The sequence below is a fragment of the Bubalus bubalis genome, chromosome 15, assembly GCF_019923935.1.
Source record: "Bubalus bubalis isolate 160015118507 breed Murrah chromosome 15, NDDB_SH_1, whole genome shotgun sequence".
Lineage (NCBI taxonomy): Eukaryota > Metazoa > Chordata > Mammalia > Artiodactyla > Bovidae > Bubalus > Bubalus bubalis.
In genome coordinates, this window is record NC_059171.1 from 62,411,221 (window position 1) to 62,432,139 (window position 20,919).

Below are 20,919 nucleotides of genomic sequence, written 5' to 3' on the forward strand. Positions count from 1 at the left end.
CTGTGGTTCTTGAGGAGGAGGGGGCTTGGTGTTCCTCCTGACAAGCAGTTTTAAGATGCCTTCAAATTGCTGGGTTTGGAGAAGATTCTGCACAAGGGAGGCCGCAGTAGAGTGGGTGATGGCCGCTGGCCAGGCTTCCGGGCTGGGTGACCAGCTCTCAGGCTGAGAAGCCACATTTATATCTCTCAGTAGAAAGCAAAATGATTTATAGAAATGTCACTGGTGTTCAAAACCCACCATGAGGGGGTGGAGGGAGCAGAAGGAAGCCCCGTGTTGGCTGAGGGCAGCCCACCTCCTCGGGTCTCTGGAAGAAGTTTCTCCCCCAGCACGTGCGGGCGTCACAAAGGACTTACAGAGGTCCTGGGTGAAGTCCGTTAGATCTGGCTTGGTGGGGATTTTATTGTTGCTTTTGTTTGGGGGGTTTTAATCAAGTTGAACAAATAGAAGCACTTAAAGTATTAAGTGTATTATTTTAGGAAGAATTGTAACCAAGTCACTTTACATCGCTACAATCCCCAGGTCAGAAGATTGTAAAGATGGGAGATGATTTCCGAAGGGCAAAACCAGTAAAATTTCCAATTTATATCGTCTAACTTAAAGATGATGATTATGCTGCATGTTGCAGGGAGGGTCGGGGGGAGGGATAGGAGTGCTTGTGTTTTTTTAATCTAGGTAAAGTTTCAAAAACTAATGTAGATTAAGTGGGTCTGAGTGCAATTAAATTTATGAATACAGAGAAAAATATGAAGTTTTATTAACTGTGGAAGGAATGTGGGTCCTTAGCTGCCCAGCCAGTTCATGAAGACCAAGGAGATCAGCTTACAGGGGTTAAATAAACACACTACTTTTTATTATAGCTCAAATGAATCCTCTTGCAGCAAAGCACCGAGTCCACAGTTGGCTTACGAGGTTTTCATCTCCAGGGGCTCTGGATCTGCCCAGAGAGCAGGACCCACTCTGTTTGGGGCCTCAGGCTGGATTTTTCACGTCCCTGGATGGTACTTGTCCTATGTCCTAAATGGAAACCAGTGCATAAGAAGCAGGGAGTATAAAGGACACATGTATGCAAAGAAGAAAGGCGCAGGGGGTGGATGGTGAGACCAGGCTGAGCCTCGAAGTTCTGTGCTCAGAGAGTAGAGAGTGCCCGGATGTGAGCTGACACGTGACGTGTGATCGCGGCTGGAGCAACTTTCAGAAATCTTAGCAAACATACTCGGGTTGATCCTGGAGACCAGGCAGAGTGGGACCAAGGCCTGGGGGAGGCCACCTTCCCAGTGGCTCAGCTGACCCCCACCCCTGGGACCTCCCTTCCTCAAGGCTATGTGACCAACCAGGAGCTTGTTAATTGTGCCAATGATTGGTTTGCCAGCAGCTCTTACAGATTAATATTTCAGGAGTTAGAGACCTAGCTGAGCGTGAAAAGAGCATCCACTCCAGGTTGGGAATCACATTTCAACTCTGCGGAGAAAGAGAAAAAAGTGTTTCTTGAGTGAAGAGGACGAGACTCATTCACCTCCTGCGGCTGCAGACTCTGGCTTAAATTGGCTCTGTAGCTCAGAGCGGGGCACTCATCTGTCTGCCAGGGCCCAGCGCCATGGGGTCCAACCCCACAGCGCCCAGCACCGGGCCGCCAGGGTTGCCCTGTTTAGAGAACTGCCCCCTGCACTTCAAGTATCTCTTAGTTTTTCTGCGGGAAAATGGCACATTGCTTAAACTTCCTGTGGTTAAAAAGTGCTTTTCAAGAATGTGTTTCCGAAACTAAAAAAAATGAGCTGAGACTGTGTGATGTTTTTCTTACAGGGACCAGAAAGGCCTGGATTCTCTGTGTCCATTATGGACTGGTCCTGAGCTCACAGTGAGGGCAGGCTGGGGGCCAGGGTGGGGGTGCCACTTGGGGCTGCAAACACCCTACCCGGGGTCCCATCCAGACCTCCCTGGAGTCCAGGCCTCCCAAGGTCTCCCCAACCCTCGTTTCTCCCCGTACCCCACTCCCCCACCAGATCTCTGGCCCCCTCACCCACCCTGGCTCCCTACCCCCTCCCCGGGCGCCCTTCCCCTACCCGGGCCTCCCTCCCAGACCCCAGCTCCTCACACCCGAGGACGGTTCCCGCACCCCCCGCGGGTTCCCCCGGGCACCCCTCCCCTGCAGGCTCCTCCTCCCTGGAGCGTTCTTGGGCCTGCCTATCATCTTCTCTAATTGTTTCCAGATTCGTGTGGGAGGTCAGGCCGCGAGCGCTGCTCCATGCCAAGTTTATAAACAGAGCAGTGTTTCCAGATGTCCGCTGGCTCCAGCCTGGCGAGCAGGTTGATTGGGACCAGAGCAGCAACAGGTGGAGCGCAGACAATGAATTCCTTGACACTTACTTACTCCCTCAACTCTCCTCCCCCCGCCCTCAGCCCCATCTGCCACTGTCCCCACAGATTCCCAAAGGCTCACATGAACGGCAGAGCCTGGAATGCAAGGAAAACAGTCATTTCCCTAATGAGGGCGGGGGTTGGGGGAGGGGGGCAGCGTCCCCATGGACATCAGAGCCCGGCTGGGCCTGCAGGAGGAGGGGTTCGGCAGGCTGCCTGGCCCCTCCCTCGCCCAGGCCTCCCCAGCTCTGTGCCCAGCTCATGGCCGCCCAAGTGGGGCAGCTCCTCACAGCAAGTGCTCTGGGAAACGCCTGGGCTTCTCAGGAAGAGGACAGACAACAGGGTCCAGGCCCGCTGCATGCTCAGGAATCCAAAGGGACAGGGTAGGCTGCAGTCTGGACCTTCGAACTGGACAAGGTGCACCCTGGGGACCCTGGGACCACAGCACAGTGTCCTGTCCACGGTGAAGTGGCTGGGCCAGAGGCTCAGTTAAGGCAGCACGTCAGACACCTCTACCCAGAGGGCCTAGCTCACAGGCCCTGCAGCGGCTCCCATGAGGGCTGGGCTCCAAGCTGAGGGTCCCGGCCGTGGACCCTGAGGCCAAGAGACTAAGCCTGTGACCGGATGGAATCCAGGCTGGCTCAAGCGGGAACCCTCCCAGGTTTAAGTCCCGACCTATAGAAAGTGCTGTGAAAATACAGCACATAAATATCAAAAGCACGTCTGTGAGTGTCTCTGAGTTAAGACTAGGTTATCTTCTGCCAGTCTTTGAATCTGACTTTCTTCTTATAAAACGTAACCCGACCCTGGGCTTTGAAGAGCCGGGATCTGGGACCAGGACTGAACAGTTCATCTGAACTGACAGGACACCGGTGCGGGGGTCCATCCACCCACCCAGGCCCAGCCCAGACCCGACACTCTGAAGGCCCTGCAGCGCCTCCGCTAACATCCCACGTCACAGCCGAGCACACAGATCGAGAGCAGGGCCTGCAGGACTCAGTCTCCAAAGGAAAGAGCGCACACTCGTGTGTCTTTAATTACCTTCACTCCATTTCCACAGGGCGGCTCTGACTGGTGCTTTATCCACAAAGCTCCAAGTACTATAGAAGGAATTCCTAAGGAAACAAATCATGCCTGAAATGAAAGAGCAAGAAAATGAGTTAGAATAAACTCCTGAATGGGAGGGTGAGGGGAAGAGGAGGGGGAGGGGAAGAGAAGGGGGAGGGGAGGAAAGGGGGAGCGGAGAGGAGGAGAAGAGGGGAGAGGGAGGGGAGGGGAGGGAGAGGAATATCAGAAGGAACTGGATTTTCACAACAATCCTGCATGGCACCACCTGCCCACCAGGGAGCAGGTTCTACTCCAAACTCGAAGCACCAGTGGCTGAAGAGGACCCCCAACACGGCCGGGTTCACCCCAGCACCTTGTCCCCAGGGACTACCCCCATGACGGGGAGAACATCTTCACCTGTGCTCTGAGACCAGGTGTGGAGCTGTGTTCCCACCAGCAAGCACAGAGACCCATGGCCATGGCATCCCCTGAGCCCATCAGAACAGGGCACACAGCACTGCCTCTGACTACAAGAACCTGGCTAAACCAAGAGCAACTTCTACAGCTTAAAATCTCAACATCCTCTCTAGGTGGTTAGTGGAGACTGGAACTTGTCCTGTCTACACGATTATAAATATGCAGCAAAAAAAAAAAAAAAGTGAGCTAGTGAGAACATTAGAAAGTGTCACGGCATTTCCTAATTTCACTGATGAATGAAAACCCGTAATGTATCAGATGCAGAGTGCCACACCACGTGGGCAAGCTGGCTCTCCACGTGCCCACGTGACTGAGCCTCTCTTGAGGCCAAAGTGCAGAACCTACAGGAAAAGAAGCATCTTAGAGAACTTGAGTTTTCAAACTGGAATGTATTACACCTTTTCAAACATAGACCAGGATATTCCAGCAAACACAATGTGTTTGTGATTTTTATAAACTGGTGGTTCTCAGGAGGAACAATGAGCCTACGTGTGCGGAGGGCCCTTAAAGCAGGGTGTTTACTAGGGGTGCAGTCCTGGGGAGTGAGCTTAAATGCTTCCTGAGACGAAACCCAGGCAGAACTGAGCCAGTTAACCAGCCAAGTGCCTCTTTATGTAACGTTTGAAACACTTCTAACCAGAATTAAGGGATTTTTTTTCCCCCTTCAACTTGGCAAGCAACTGAAAAGACCAGTGTGGAGGAGGTGAGAAATGCCATTTCCAAGCTGAAGCCGAGTCAGCTGCCCGGGTGACTTAACCCCATCCTGGCACAATGGGCTGTTTGTCAGCCCCCGGCTCAGACGCACGGATGCAGTCCATACTGCAAGGGGGGCTGACAAGCACATCCTTCCTTCCCGTTTGGTCCTGAGCTCCTGCCCGCCACGCACTCCTCTCTCTGCTCTGTCCAGAGCCCGAAAGTCACACCCATTGCTGTGTCCTCCCAGACAGAAGTCCCGGCCGCACCCGCCTGGCCGTCCTCGGATTTCCAGGTGCCAGCCCTGCCCAGAGAGCCACTGGCCACCAACGGGGGACAGCACTTAGGGCAGCCAGGTTGGCCTCTCTTGGGCTTTCTTCCCCTGTGCAGGGCACAGCCCAGGAAGTTCAGCCTGTGGTCCCCAGGGCGGGTGGGGGGTGGGAGTGCCTCTCAAAGGGAAGAGACCACAGCAGATCCCAGCACCCAGCATTGTCAGACCTCCAACTCCACGCTTTTGTGGCTCAGTTGGTTAAGAATCTGCCTGTAATGCAGGAGACCTGGGTTCGATCCCTGGGTTGGGAAGATCCCCTGGAGAAGATAAAGGCAACCCACTCCAGTATTCTGGCCTGGAGAATTCCATGGACAGTAAAGTCCATGGGGTCACAGAGTCAGACACGACTGAGAGACTTTCACTTTCACTGCCAAGACTGCTCAGTCTTGCTGCATCTGACCCCACATGTGTGCTGATGAACCAAGGCTGCTGAAAGAGCCCCTCTGATTCAACGTGTCCACTGATGAACCAGACTCTCCTCTCAGCAGGGCATCTGGGGTGTGAGAGTCATGTTAAGTCCATTAAAATTTGCTGGGAAGACCACACACTTGGCAGTTAGTGCAAAGGCCCTGTTGTTCAAGATTTCTAGCCAACCATTTGGCCAGACACCAAATCTAATCTCCCGGGGGTGGGAGGAAAGCAGACAGGCCTCTGACCCTACCCTGAAGGGGTGACCCCTGGGCACAGCAGGCCTGGGGGTTCTGCATCCTCCAATCCAGCTACGTAACTCAAGGTAGAAAGAATGTGCTTGTGAGGACAATGGGCTTCCCAGGAGGCTCAGTGGTAAAGAGCCCACCTGCCAATGCAGGAGGTACAAGAGGCGTGGGTTCAATCCCTGGGTGGGGAAGTTCCCCTGGAGTAGGAAATGGCAGCCCACTCCAGTATGCTTTCCTGGAGAATCCCATGAGTAGTAGATTCTTTAAAAGTCTATCAAATGCTGTTTTGTTCTATAAGAAGGAAACTAGAACTCCTGGATCTGAAATGAAGATTCTTAGAAATTCTGATATTCTACAGAAATCAAAGCGATGATACCATGACCTGGAAGAAGGGGATCCAGAGAAAACCACTAATTTTAAAATATAAAGTTAATTCCATCACAAAGAACAACCTGAACCAAAATGTTTAGATGATATCATGCAAGACGTTATTTGGAAGAAATATATTTCAATTTAAGATTTTTAAAGAATTTTTATTCTCTTTCAATGTCACGGGATTTCTATAACTTAGGATGTTCCCAAAACAGAGATTTGTTTTCGCTGGGTGGACGCACCCTCTGCAATATAAGGTCACACCTGGTTTACTCACATGGCCCCAAATCACACCCCCTGGAGCCCAGGGAGAACCACTGGGGGCACCCCATCTCCAAACTCCTGACTCTGCCACCCAGAGTGTGGAAATCACCTCTGTCCCGAAACATGGGGACATTTTCCATACATGACTTAGTAACACGCCCCTGCCAGCCATCACCTGCAAATAAGTGAATTGTAAATAACACAATGAAAGCTTGTCCTGATATTGAAATAAATACTTGCTACACCTGGACAAAGTTATTTTATTTAGAAAAGACCAAAAGTTACTAGTGCCCACTTGCTTCTGATGAAGATTCTTAAATATCCAGAAGGATTAGGAAAGCAGTACTTAGCAGTAATAACTTATTCCCAATAAAAGTGATCTCTGGCCAAGGCCCAACGAAAAGTTATGTGACCCAGATGAGGCTCTGGATGGGTGAGAAGGGCCTGCTTTCCTAAGACTCAGATGTCCTTGAGCAGAGCTCCCGATAACTGCCTCCAGGGCACACGGCTCCGGAAGCACGGAGACAGAGATGAACGGGAGACAGAGACAGAGAGAGAACAGCAAGACAGAGAGAGAAGCAGACAGAGACAGAGCAGAGAAAGACAGAGTCAGAGAGACAGAGAGGCAGGAAGGGCACATGGATGCCTTCACGGTTGTAAGAAAGGCCACTTGAGCGGGAGCTGAATGCATTTCCCAAAACCAGGTCACCTCAGGCGGACACCCAGGATCCCAGTCCCCCCTCCCCGGGGCACCCAGAGGAACCAGCAGAGGTTCTCTGGCACCAAAATGCAGCGTTTCTCTGAGAGAAGCCACAAGGAGAAGGACTGGGCGACCTCGCTGAGGACCTCCTGAGGGAAACTTCCTGACTCCAGGCAGGGGACACGGGACACCTGCACACCCTGCCCGAGGCCGCTGGCCCAAGAAAGGGCCGCAGCCACAGAGCTTCCTGAGAAAGCCTCGCGAAGCCTGAGAACGCTCACAAAGAGGAGACGGTGCCCTCCCTCCCTTCGGGGGCTGAGGCTCACAGCCTCTCACCGCCACCAGGAAGATGGGGTGCCAGCAAGGGGGCCGTTGGAGGTCAGGAGAGGAGACCCCGACCAGCCCATAGAGCTTCTGACTGCCCAGGGCTGGCAGCCCACAGCCCCTGGAGACCCGGGCCCAGGACGTGTCTGTGGAGGAGGCAGAGGAGATGGGAGGGCTGGCCCGTCCTGTCCAGGGAGGCCTTTGTCCAGAGGGCAGGGTCTCCAGGTGCGACTGAAGACAACACCCCGTCAGGGGCTGTGAGGACTACAGACCATGAGGGATTCATCCGTCAGTGGCCAGTCAACGGCTAGAGGCTACTTCTTAAAAAACAGAATAGGTGTATGTTGAACTTTGAAAAAAATGCCGCACTTACTTTAGAAGGAGCTCAAGAAGCTGAAATATTTTCAAATATATAAATCTTAATCCAGAATTGCAACAATAGTTTAAGATGTAAAATGCAAAATCCAGACTTTTTCAAATTCTAGCTCTTGCAACTTCTCTGAACCATCCAGCATGTGGAGAGTACATCATACCTGCTCCAAATGCCGCAGACTCGACCAGCTGACAGGCCAGAGCTGAGGCTGGGGGAGCAGGGCCGGTGAGGACCCTGACTGCACAGCCCAGAGAACCAGACTTTTCAGTGAGCGATGCCTGACTCTCGGTGTGAGTGTGGATGCTTCCACGGAAGTTCCCAGGAGGGACAGTCAGGCCATTTGCTTGAGCAAGACATTCCTGGAAAAATAAAACCATGCTCTGCAATCAGGAGGAACACAAAGTCGTGCCGGTTCCAGCTCTGTGTCTCGGCAGAGCGTGGGCAGAGGTTCTCAAGGAAGAACTGGTTGTTAGTAATTTACAAATAATATGATAGGTGAGATGGCTGGATGGCATCACCGATGCAACGGACATGAACCTGGGCAAACTCCGATAGTGGGGGACAGGGAAGCCTGGCATGCTGCAGTCCACAGGCTTGCAGAGTTGGACACAACTGGGCAACTGGACAACAATACAATAGATAAAGATGATAAACGTCCTATTTATTAGGAATTCAGAACTGAATTTCTAGAAGAACTCATATCAACACTGGGCATTGGCAAAGTCAAAAAAATTAATTCAATTCCATTGAGCACTTGCTCAGTGCCAGGTAATTTCACAAATTTCCCCCCTAATTCCCTGTTTCGGAGGGGTCAGGCAGTGAGGGGCTCGGTCCACACCCAGGACTCGCATGCTCACTGGGCTCGGTTCACTGTCTCAGCTGTTGTTGTTGTTGCTCAGTCACCAAGTCATGTCCAACCCTTTGCAACCCCATGGACTGCAGCATGCTAGGCTCCTCTCTCCTCCACTGTCTCTTGGAGTTTGTTCAAATTCATGTTCATTGAGTTAGTGATGCTATCTAAACATCTCATGCTGTGCCACCCGCTTCTCCTTTTGCCTTCAATCTTTCCCGATGTCAACCCCCTCCACACACAAGGAAACCACAGAGAGAATGGCCAAGCATGCAGGGCAGGGTTCACTAGAAAGGACACTCAAGCAGGTGGCCACAGCTGGACCTTGGTCCCCGAGTTTAAATCCAGGGCTGCCTCACTGGCACAGCCCTCCTTCTGGATAGACACGGGGCTCTGCCCGCCTTGCCAGCCCAGGCACCCCTACTCTCGCATCAGCCCTCAGCCCAAGGCCACCAGGTCCAGAAACCACGGCTGTGTGTCCTTCACACCAGGAGCAGCATCTCTGACCACAGGCTGGGCTGAGGCCAAAGGGGAGAAGCTCTTCCTCCTTAGGTTTGGCCCCAAGCCTTGGGGGTACACATGGAAACAGGAGTGTTGCCAGCTCCCCAGGGACACCCCGAGGACCAGCTGCCCTTCTGCCTCCCCCGGAGCTCGCCGAGCCAGGCCGGGATGAGCAGGAGGCTTGTTCTCAGCCGCCCGGGGCTTCTCCGAGCTTGGCCACGAGACTCTACCCTGAGTTCTATGGATGCAGGGAAGCCAGGGTTGCCCCACTCACCTTTCCACCAGCCTGCAGGCCCTGAATGTTCGGCTCAGTCTCCTTCAGAAGAGTCTGAAATGAAACCGACACGTCATCTCATCGTGACAACAGGGAGGCTCCAGGAGTCACACGTTCCCCCATCTCCCGGGCTGCAGGAGTGTTTACAAGGCTTCGGTCACCAACAGGCGGGCCACATCTTCCTCCAGTAAATGGTCCCAAACAGACCCCCAAGGGCCCTTCCCCGTCCCCTGCTCAGGTACAGCGGGGCACCCGTGGGAGGGGTGGGATGAGCATCCTCTCTCCTCCCGGCCGCAGGCCCTGTGGGAAGCCGCTGAGTCACCAGTAACACCACCAACCAGGAGGCCCTGACATCATCTACCGGGCATCTCATGTCCAAGCTTTACATCTGTGGCCTTGTTTAGTTTTCACTGGTGCTTAGGAAAGACATTCTGAATCCTCACCAGAGGGGCAGAACACGCCCCCTTTCAGAGATGACCGGTCTGACCTGCCTTTAGCGAGCCGCCAGTTGCCCAGACTCGTGGCTTGTTGGCAGCAAAGCCAGGGTGTGAAGTCCCTTCCTCCACTGCGGGCGTCCACCTCCCCCACCGTCCACAGGGGCCAGCGGGACACTGTTCTGAGAGGAGGGAGGAAGACTCTGCAATCAGAAGGCGAGTGAAAAGATACTGTGGTCCATACTCTTCTTCTGCAGGATGTGACGTTGTGACTCTTATCTACTTCTGTTACTGTCTTTTCAGTTCAGTCCCTCACTTTCTTTTATCTACTTCTTTGTTACTTTCTGATTGGCGGATTCTATCTTCCTGCACCAGGCAGGATTCATTCAGTCACTCACTGGGCTTGAAAGAGTCTCGCTGGCAGAGCAATAAAATGGCATAACTGAGAACGGAATGCCCACTCCACTGTAACTCACATTCCAATGTAATATGTATATTCACTCATTTGGTTTGTTCCCAGGGAGCAGAAGGATTGTCTTGTGCTCCCTTCTCTGGTTCAATTCACTTTTTTTTTGGCAGGGCAGAGCGGGGGCGGGGGGCAGGTTGAGTGTAGACCAGCAGAATGAACCCAGACACGAGAGGAAAAAATGTTCTTTGATGACAACGCTGCAAGTCCACAGCACACCCCTCCAAACAGCCTGACTTTTCACCTGGCTTGCTGTCAGCCAGCTATTTTACATCTCTTCATAAACTGCGGAGAAGGGTGGGTATGCAAACTGCAGCTGTCCTGTGGAATTTCAGTAGAGTTCACTGTTCCTGCAGAAAAATCAGTTTTGCCTACACAAACTTACTCCAAATAAACTTGTGCTTTTCACCTTTCCTTTGGACCATTTTTAACACCTGCCTGGTTCCCTCAGTGGTTAAAGAGTAAGACAAAATCTTCAACTCGGGTTGATGTTTACATCACTACGAGAATCTTGCTTTCACCTTTTCATGAAAAATATCTTTTGACAGAGATACACCCAGAAATTGACCCATGGGACCTCTTCCTCATTGTCTGGGGCCTCAAGGCCAAGTTAATACACATGTCTTCCATCTCTAATCTGACCTCAGGCCTCTTGTCTGGCCGACTAAGCCTCTCACAGCAGCCACCGTGCAGTACCATTAGACAGCCAGCCCTAAATCGCTTTTCCTGGTTCTCCTGTGTCTCTGAAATTCACCGCGGTGTGTCCGCACCACCGGGATGGAATGTCCAGGTTATGGGCGTGTCCCACCTGGACGAAAGAACCACGAGTGCACTTTCTTTGTGCCTCGAAGGAAGATGCTATGTTTTTTCCAAATTGAAGATTTACAGCCACTCTGTATTGTCAGCTCATGGTGAGCATTTTTTACCAAGAAGGTATGTTTAAATTAAGCTACACACATTGTTCTTTCAGATGTACTAGTGTTGCACACTTAATAGACTACAATATAGAATAAACAACTTTTATATTCACTGGGAAACCGAAACACGTGGGTGCCTCATTGTATCGTGGTATTTGCTTCATTGGGACGCCTAGAACCAAACCCATGAGATCTCTGAGGTGTCTCTCTGTAGGATCAATGGCCTTGATTTTTCTAGTGGGAAAAAAAGTCAGGTAAAGAAATATTGTAAAACATTTTGAGTTATTTGGGAAGTTATCTAGATCACTAATACAGTTCCAGCATTAGTTTTTCAAGAAATGCCTTACTCTGAATTTTCTTTCAGTAACAACATGGAAACAACTGCATAAGTGAAAAAGTCTCCAGCTTTTTTAAAATAAAACACATTTATAGAGACACTGTCTGGAGTCCTGTGCACGCGCGTAGGTCATCACATTGTGGATACCAGTTGAGGGTTTTAAGGCAGGTTCCATTCATATGAGTAAAAAGCAACATTCATTTACTGCAATTTTAAGTCTGATAGTTCAGAGAAAAACTAACTGGTTTAAATAGCCTTCTCAGAATTGGCAGAAATGTTACTGAAGTAACTGAAGATTCAGAGACAAATTACTTAACAGGTCACTGACCCATGAATTGCTTAACCAAAAGCATCATCTGCTTCAAGACTCTTGTATAACTGAAAATTAATACTAAAGTAAAAACTGGGGAGGCAAAATGAATTCTATCCTAACAGCTGTTCAGTAGACACCGCAAAAGGTAATTCTTAACACAATGCACTAATTTTTCTTCAGGTCTTTCCCTGAATGGCAAATAGGAATTTCATCAGTGACTTTTTAAAAGCAATTTGCTGTAAACATGAATTTCTTTTGAAACAATAGATTGAAACTCACAGCAAATTTCCAGTTAATCTTCTCTGAACATCGACATTGTTGGGAAGTGCAGGTAACACAACCATCATAGCCCCGGGGTGTCGGGCCATTAAATTAAAACAGAGCTGTAATATGAAAGTAAAGGCACCCACCCAGAAGCATGTTTTTGCCTCTATGAAAAAAGCCTGGATGCTAAACAGGCAAGCACGGTACCAAGTTCAAACAAACTTCGCAGAAAGGGAAACATTCATGAATCAGTTAATAGTAGTCCAGGGGGTCGAAAACAGTCAGACCTGACTTAGCAACTGAACAACAGGCCTACCCTTACAGATCTACTAAACAAGCTCCTTCAAGCAGACAGGGAATGATAGAAGGAAGAACTGGGAAGGAAGTAGGAGCAACAGAAAGATTAGAAATGGGCACACACAACAGACTATCCTGCTCTCAAGTTTTATCAGTTACATTCAATGATAAACCAGAAATCATAACACGTTCTAATTCATAAGAGCAAATTATTTAAAAGCAAGGAAGGAAAAAGCAACTAAATGGATGTGAAGTTTTCACTCCTGAAAACAGTAAAATATTGATACCAGTTAAGTGTTACAAGTCACATATGTATATCTGGGTACCCAGAGCAGCCACTACAAAACCTTTAGACACACACTAAAATAATGATAAATCACTTTGGGAATCCTAAAATAGTGCTAATGTACCAGGAAAAATGCAAAGAAATACAGGATCAAGAGCTGGAGAAAACAAATAATAAAACAGTCCTTTTAAGCACTAACATACCGGGAAACCACCTTAAATGCAAATTGTCCAAATACACTAATCAAAAGATACAGATTAACAGACTGGAAAAATAAACATGCTCCAAATGTACATTGCTTTTACCAAAACAATCTCTCTTCTTATGTAATGACACAGGCATGTTGAAAGCAAAAAATACGGAAATAAATATATAAACATTATTTTTTTAAAAAATAAGGAGTAATAACTCTATTAATAGCTAATAATGTAGACTTCAGATCAAAGAAAATTACAAGAGAAAAGTTTAAAACTAATCTTATATAATCTCTTCCAGATAATGAAAAAGGAAGAAACACTTCCAACTCATTTTCTGATGTCAGTACTATCTTGAAACCAAAACTAGACAAAGACAGTGATATAAGACTATCGATCAATATAAATAATGAACCTAGACACAAAATCCTCAGAAAATATTAGTAAATTAAATCAAATAGTGTATAGAAAGAACGATACAAAGTGACCAACTGGGATTATTCCAAATATGCAAGGCTAGTCAGTATTTGAAAATCAATCAATATATTCTACCATCAGTTCAGTTCAGTTCAGACACTCAGTCATGTCCGACTCTTTGCGACCCCATGAATCGCAGCACGCCAGGCCTCCCTGTCCATCACCAACTCCCGGAGTTCACTCAGACTCACGTCCATCAAGTCAGTGATGCCATCCAGCCATCTCATCCTCTGTCGTCCCCTTCTCCTCTTGCCCCCAATCCCTCCCGGCATCAGAGTCTTCGCATGAGGTGGCCAAAGTACTGGAGTTTCAGCTTTAGCATCATTCCTTCCAAAGAAATCCCAGGGCTGATCTCCTTCAGAATGGACTGGTTGGATCTCCTTGCAGTCCAAGGGATTCTCAAGAGTCTTCTCCAACACCACAGTTCAAAAGCATCAATTCTTCGGCGCTCAGCCTTCTTCACAGTCCAACTCTCACATCCATACATGACCACTGGAAAAACCATAGCCTTGACTAGATGGACCTTTGTTGGCAAAGCAATGTCTCTGCTTTTGAATATGCTATCTAGGTTGGTCATAACTTTCCTTCCAAGGAGTAAGCGTCTTTTACTTTCACGGCTGAAATCACCATCTGCAGTGATTTTGGAGCCCAAAAAAATAAAGTCTGACACTGTTTCCACTGTTTCCCCATCTATTTCCCATGAAGTGATGGGACCAGATGCCATGATCTTAGTTTTCTGAATGTTGAGCTTTAAGTCAACTTTTTCACTCTCCTCTTTCACTTTCATCAAGAGGCTTTTTAGTTCCTCTACATCAAAAAGCAAAAGAAAACAATCCTATTATTTGATGCAGAGAAAGCATTTGATAAAACATTACACTCATTTAGGGCTTCCCTGGTGGCTCAGATGGTAAAAAATCTGCCTGCAATGCAGGAGACCCACTTTCGATCCCTGGCTCAGGAAGATCCCCTGGAGAAGGGAATGGCAACCCACTCCAGTATCTTTGCCTGGAGAATCCCAGGGACAGAGGAGTTTGGTACGCTATAGTCTGTGGCATCACAAAGAGCTAGACACAACAGAGCAACAAACACACTACACTCATTTATGATAAAAAAATAATAATAATAAAGGGAAATCAGCAAGAGAGGGAAATGATCTCAACTTGACAAAGAGCATCTAGCATCTACAGCTACGATCATTCTTCATGGTGAAAGGATGTGTGCTTTCCCACTAAAATCAAGAACAAGGCAAGGCTCTACCTCTGTCATTCAATATGGCACTGGAAGTTCTGCCACTGCAGTGGCAAGGAAAATAAAAGATATTAGGAAGAAGTTAAACTATATTTGTAGATGACATGATTGTCTATTGTAGAAGTCCAAAAGAATCTACAAAAAAAAAATCATAGAAGCAAAAAGTAAGTATAGCAAGGTCACAAGATACAAGATCAGCTCACAAAAATCAATAACATTTCTACATACTAACAATGAACATTAAATTACTAAATTCAAAACAAATAACCATTTGTAATCACTACAAAGAAAACATAATACTTTTATATACATGTAACAAAACATGTACAGAAAGTGTACGCTAAAAATTACAACGTGTATGCTAATGAAACAAAGTGCTAATGAAAGAAGACAAACAAACATTGTGGCATACCACATTCATGGACTGGAAAATTCAACATCATAAAAATGTCAAGTCCCAAATGAATCTATAGGTTTAACTCAATTCCTATCCAAATTTAGCAACACTTTTTGTAGATAGACAAGTTAATTCTAAAATTGTTATGGAAAGGCACAAACGTAAAATCACTTGAAAAAGAAGAGTAAGGTGGGAGGAAACAGTTAATCTGACGTCAAGTCATATAACACAGCTACAGTAATCACAAAGAGTCCTATTGGGAGACAGTAAGACAGATACATGGATCTAAGGAACAGAAGAGCCCAGAAACAGCCAGATAAATATTCTCAGCTGAGGTTTGACAAAGGTGCAGAAGTGACTCCGAGAAGGAAGCAAGCCTTCTCAAGAAGTGGTTCTGATGAAACTGGACAGGAGGGGAGGGGACTCACCCTACACGTCTTATATATAAGTTAATTCAAACTAGGTCATAGGCTTGAGTGTAAAATGTACAACTACAAACCTTTCATAAAAAGGACGCAGAAGAAATCCTCAGTCTCAAAGGTTAAACAACGAGTTCTTAGACTTGACACCAAAAGCACTCCCATACAAGGAAAATCCGATACATTGGACCTCATCAAAATTAAAACCTTTTGCTCTGTGAAAGTCTATGTGAAGAGAATAAAAAGATGAGCTACAGATGGAGAAGAGGTGTTGGCAAATCCAGCATGCGACAAAGGACCAGTATCTAGAATATGGAAAGAACTTTCAAAACTTAACAGTAAAAAAAATAACAATGCAATCGGAAAATGAGCATGAAGCATAGTGATATTTCACTGAAGAACATACATACATGGCAAACAAGCATGAGGGAAAAATAGTCAACATCATTGAGCATTAAGGAAATGAACATTTAAGCCTTAATGAGGCCACTATACACTTATGAGAACACTCAACAGTTGGCACAGGATGTGGAGAAACTGGGTCATTCATACATTGCTGGCTGGAAGGTAAAATGGCACAGCCAGTCTTGAGGACAATTTGGCAGTTTCTTTGAAACTAAGCATTAAACTACCATACAAATCATCAATGGTCCTTTTGGACATTTGTAGCAGAGAAATGAAAACTAACATTCACACAGAAACCTGTACACAAATAATATGGCAGGTTTACCTGTAATAGCCTAAAACTAGAATCAGCCCAGATGTCATTCAGCAGGTGAATGGATAAAAACTGCAGAAAAGTCATACCACGGAATACTTTTCAGCAATAAAAAGGAACAAACTACTAATACGTGTAACAATTTGGATGAATCTCCAAAGAATTATGCTAAGCAAGAAAAACAGTCCCCAAAGGACCATGCATAGGGTAGAATTTTAGAAACAGAGGACAGATTGGTGGTTGCCAAGAACTGGGACGGGAGGAGGGGGGCATGTGGCCACAAAAGGCCACAGAGGGACCCTGTGTTGGTGGAACTGTTTTAGTGTCTGGACTGCAGTGGTGCCCACACGACCCACACATGGATACAGCTATGTGTGGAACAAATAGACACACACTGAGTGCAAGTCACCGGATTGAGGTGAGTGAGTTGTGTCAATATCAATGTCCTGGCTGAGCATCCTTCCGTGGCTTTGCAAAATGTTACCTTTGGGGGAAACTGGGTAAAGAGTACACAGCCCTCTCAACCACATGTGAATCTGCAGCCTCCTTAATAAAAGTTTCAATTAAAGTAAAACAGCTGTGATAGGGCCAGTGTTGTGCACACACACGTGTGCACACACACACACACACACAGGTTCCTGCTGGCCCCTGAGCACAGCAGGAAAATGTGGTGCGCTCCTGATTTCAAATGCTTTGTTCCATCATTAAATCAAGGAGCTCCTGGAAAACACAAGGTGAGTGTGTGGAATGGAGGACGTAAGGTCAGAAAGTCTTCCCAAGTCCTCGTGTCTATAATAGATAGGAACTAACAAAAATTCAGAACCACTAAACCCAACTGCAACATAAAAGCCTTTCTTACAAACCCATGTGTAGTAACCCTGGTTAACAGGCAGTGACCTCACACGCATCACCGACGGTAACATCCGCTAACCTGGAGGAGATTTCCTTATCCGTTAGAGATGGGCAAACTGAGGCTGGAATAAGTAAGCAAGAGAGGGGCCACGCTGGTCTCTTCTCTTTGGAACCTCCTGTCTGTCCCCTGAAACTTCGGTAAAAATCTTATGTGTGAAAAGGGAGAAGCAATTGTTTTATGAATAAACTGAGAAGTCCCGCACTCGCGGCCAGACCTCTGAAAGGCAGGACCCCTCCATCACAGGAAGCCACTGCAGAATCCTGCCATCAACATTTCAACAGGTAAGGAGAGCACAGGGTGGGGCGAATCAGACAAACCTTACGTCTGCCTTTGGCGGCTCTAAAGGAACCTCATTCTCACTCTGGGTTTTGGCTCCATCTTCTTAATCAAACCACCAAGCAGAGCCACTAACAGCCAACTCGCCAAATTGGACCTCGGTCTTCTCTGTGAGTCTTGGCCCAATTTCTGGCAAATTCATCAAGATACAGTCTGTGGGAGGAAACAGTGCCCTGGTAGCCTATTCAAAGCACTGTGATGCATCCGAGGCTCCTCAACATTCCAGCGCCCTGACGTCCAGCCACCGCCCTGACGTCCAGCCACCGCCTGGGCCCATTGACCTCAAACGTTTAGACAAAATTCCCCCGGAAGCTGCTCTGCGGAAACGCTACCGGCCCCAGTCAGCCTGCCCCATCCCCACCGCCAAGCCTACCCTCAGACAAGCGCAGCTCCTTCTATGTTCCACTTAAGGACGTTTGAAAAAAAAAAAAAAAGTCCCGGCTTCGGGGCCAGGGAACCCTGGCCAGGACAACGCCCCCGGCCAGATCTCCAGGCCCGGCGGTGAAACAGTTTGGGACTGAGGTGGAAACCGCCTACACTTCGTGTTAATTGTTGGTGAAAACAACACAAGCTCCGCCATCATTTTCTATTTTCCCTCTTTACCATCTTTTCAAAATGACTTTTGGTTTATAAATGGCTGGTTTCTAGCTGATGAATATTCAGAACCCCAAATCCTTAAGCCCTTATTCCCTGCCAGAGGAGAGAAGGAACCACCAGCTCCAGGGAAAGACGAGGGCCAGCCAGGCACCCGAGCGCAGACCACCGGGCCAGAACCGGCCAAGGAAGCACGTCCACCCGCCGAGCGGGGTTGGAAGTCTACCCTCCAGCCCCGGCCTGGGCCCTTCTGGGAACCCAGGAAGGAAAGGCGCTCCTGGCCGGCGCTCGGTGACAGAGAGCGATGCGGCCCTCTCAGAAACAGGGCAGGAGGCTTCCGGCTGCGAGAATCAGCGTCATAACGCGCTTTGAGAGCGGCGGGGGCGGCTGGGGGCAGCGGGGTGGAAGGTTCTACCCACTGCACAGAAAGTCATACACGCCTTCAGCACCATTAGCAGAAACAGCATCTTGTTTCCAATTCGGCTGTAGATAATGAAATTAGCCCCCAAATTACCATAAAGTGGAACAAGTAGGCACAAAAGCGGGAGGTGGGTCTGGAGGCCTTCGCCCTCCCCCCTGCAGACCAGTCTAGGCTCTGGCTCTTAGCTGTTTAAATTCAAAGCAACGCTTCTGTTTTTCTAAGTCGCCGTCTTGACCCCAAGCAGATAAAGAGCGCCGCGTGACACATTCAGCAGAGTTGCTGTGTTCTTGCTCTGTTTACATCAGGAAATCCAGCGGGTGGGGACTGGCTGGGCGCCGGCCCGGGCGCTGGGCCTGACTCCATCCAGATGTGCGCCGGCTCCAGAGTGGCTGCCGCGCGCAGTAAACGGGCACCGAGGCGGCCCCGCGGGCGCACAGAGGCGGCGAGAGGAGGAGGGACCGCGGCGCGCGGAGGAGGGACCGCGGGGGCGCACGGGGAGGGGGCGCGCGGGGAGGGGTCGCAGGGAGGGGGCGCTAGGAGGTGGTTGCATGGGGAAGGAGTGCGCGCGGGGAGGGGCCATGCGGGGAGAGGTCGCAGGAGAGCGGGTGAGCGGAAAGGGGGAGCTGGGGGAGGCGAAGGGAGGGGGCGCGAAGGGAGGGGCTGTGAGGGGAGGGGGCGCACCCACGGGGCGTTGAGCGGGGACCTCGAGCGTAACGCCAGCGACCCCGGGAGTGGGCCCCCGCGCCGTGTGCATTTCCCTGTAAATGTGCTACACTTTAAAGAACAGGGAGCGCAGTATATCACTGGGAATGTTGGCTGTCTATTGGTCCCTGTGGATACTGCTGGGTTAGTACGACTTGTAACCAGAGCAAGAGAAACATAAAAAAAGCCGGGAAACACTGCCAATTAGTCATTACAAGGAGATTGTAAAAACAAGAGAAAGAAAGAGGGGAAGCAGAAGGAATAAAAGAATAAAATGCCCCAGGAAAAAAAAAAGAAACTAGATGCGCTTTTGTTCTGGAATACAGTGAACAGGCAGTAAGAGAGGCTGCTGGCTAACCAGGGGTCCTGCAAACCAGCAGGTTCCCAGGGCAGGCCTGGAGGGACCCCGTAGCCATCTCAGGTCGGCACCCCTCTGCTGTGCTTGCAGGACTCGGGCTAGCCAGTGGGCAGGCAGTGTGCTGTGGAGCAGGGCCCAATTGTGCAAAATCCAAGTTAGACATTTATTTCTGGTCAACAGCGGCCTACACGGTCCTCACTGCTGAGTTATAAGAAAAAGAAAACAGGAACCAGTTTCTTTTTCTCACAAGTTCCTACCAGCCACCGACTTCAAGCACACTGTGGCCATACTTGAGAACATTGTTTTTAACCTGATGGTGATTCTGATTAAAATATCTTCCCCCCCCCCCCCGACTTTTGCTGGATTCACGGCTCCAAGAACGTGGAATATCACAAGCTGAGATGGGTCTGCGGGCGCCTCCCTGGCCTCCGTCAGTCCCTTTGTCCCTTCTCCAGATTGAAGACCCAGTGTTTTCTGCAGCAGAAGCCCAGGGTAGACAGCGCTTCTTCCAGGGAACAGCCTTCAAGCAACGGGGCAGGAGGAGGGGGGCCTCTGGAGAGGAAGCTGGGCCCCCTCCCCGGGGACTAGGGACACATGTTGCCAGCCAGAGAGGAACTGCTTATCTCAGCAGCGGAGAGTCGGCACCCCGCCAGCCCCTCCGCCCACAAGCATCGAGTCCCACCTCCTCTGAGTCATGAGGATGGCCACATGGCCTGAAATCCAGGCCCTGGCAAGGGTGCAACTTTGCTCATCAGCTGGGGTCCTTCTTGGTACCTGGCCACAAGTCAGCAGATACACAGCTCAGCTTCACCAGCACAAAATGTCTTGCATAAGATCTGTTTCAAAAACAATTACATGAGCAAATTATCTTGGCTCGTAGCAGCAGATTTTTTAAATCTGGTAGCAAGATCTCAAGAAAAAGAATGATTATACCACAAGCACTATTTTAAAATAACATTAAACTAGACAAGAAATGAAGAATTCTCATAGAATCATGAAGAACATGTTCTTCCCCCACTCAGTTCAGAGAATCCCCCATGTGTGTGTCCCCGGGCACCCAGACAGAGACTTCCCCAGAAGTTAAAGTAAGAAACTTGCTTCTATCTGTGCCTTGATGGAAACCAAAGGAGTAAAGATCCTTCATTCAGCAGGACTTTCCCTTCCTATCTCAGAGCTCTGACATCCATCAGTGGGAAGGTTACAGGAGAGCCTGTGGGAGAATCCGTGAGCTGGGCTCCGCCTGCTCTGCCAGCTCGGCTGGCTTTGCCCACAGCCCGTGGTCCCCAAGGGATGACTGCGTCCTTTTGATCTCAGGACTCAAACGTGAGACCCACTGTGGCTGGAAGCCCGTGCCAGCTCCTATTGTGTCTCCCTGTGTGTGTCTGTGTGTGGAACTCACTGTCACCCCACCTTTGTCTCCGCCCAACACCCTTCCCGGAGGGCTCAGCCCTTCATTTAAAGCATTGCGCTCCCCTCTTTGCGGATGTCAGTGAGACGGAGTCTGCAACCTTGGCCTCTGCCCCCTCACACTGTCCTATTCCACGTCATCGTGTGTAACAGCTCATACTGAAGATTTTAAACATGAAGCTGTGCTCTTGACGTTTCTTCCGG

At 49.1% G+C, this 20,919-nt stretch overlaps 1 long non-coding RNA gene across 7 annotated transcripts; it reads right to left on the bottom strand.

Moving 5' to 3' along the window:
* Positions 1-828: 828 nt before the first annotated feature.
* On the bottom strand, positions 829-18,932 carry LOC102391231. Of its 7 annotated transcripts, none has more exons than XR_006544996.2 (5): positions 18,342-18,932; positions 9,218-9,271; positions 7,753-7,951; positions 3,397-3,489; positions 829-1,458 (listed from the first exon to the last, which is right to left on the bottom strand). It is a non-coding gene; the product is annotated as an uncharacterized LOC102391231 (long non-coding RNA). The 7 variants fall into 7 exon arrangements; XR_006545001.2 differs by lacking the exon at positions 18,342-18,932 and adding an exon at positions 17,607-18,335; XR_006544999.2 differs by lacking the exon at positions 7,753-7,951.
* Between the last annotated feature and the right edge of the window lie 1,987 nt (positions 18,933-20,919).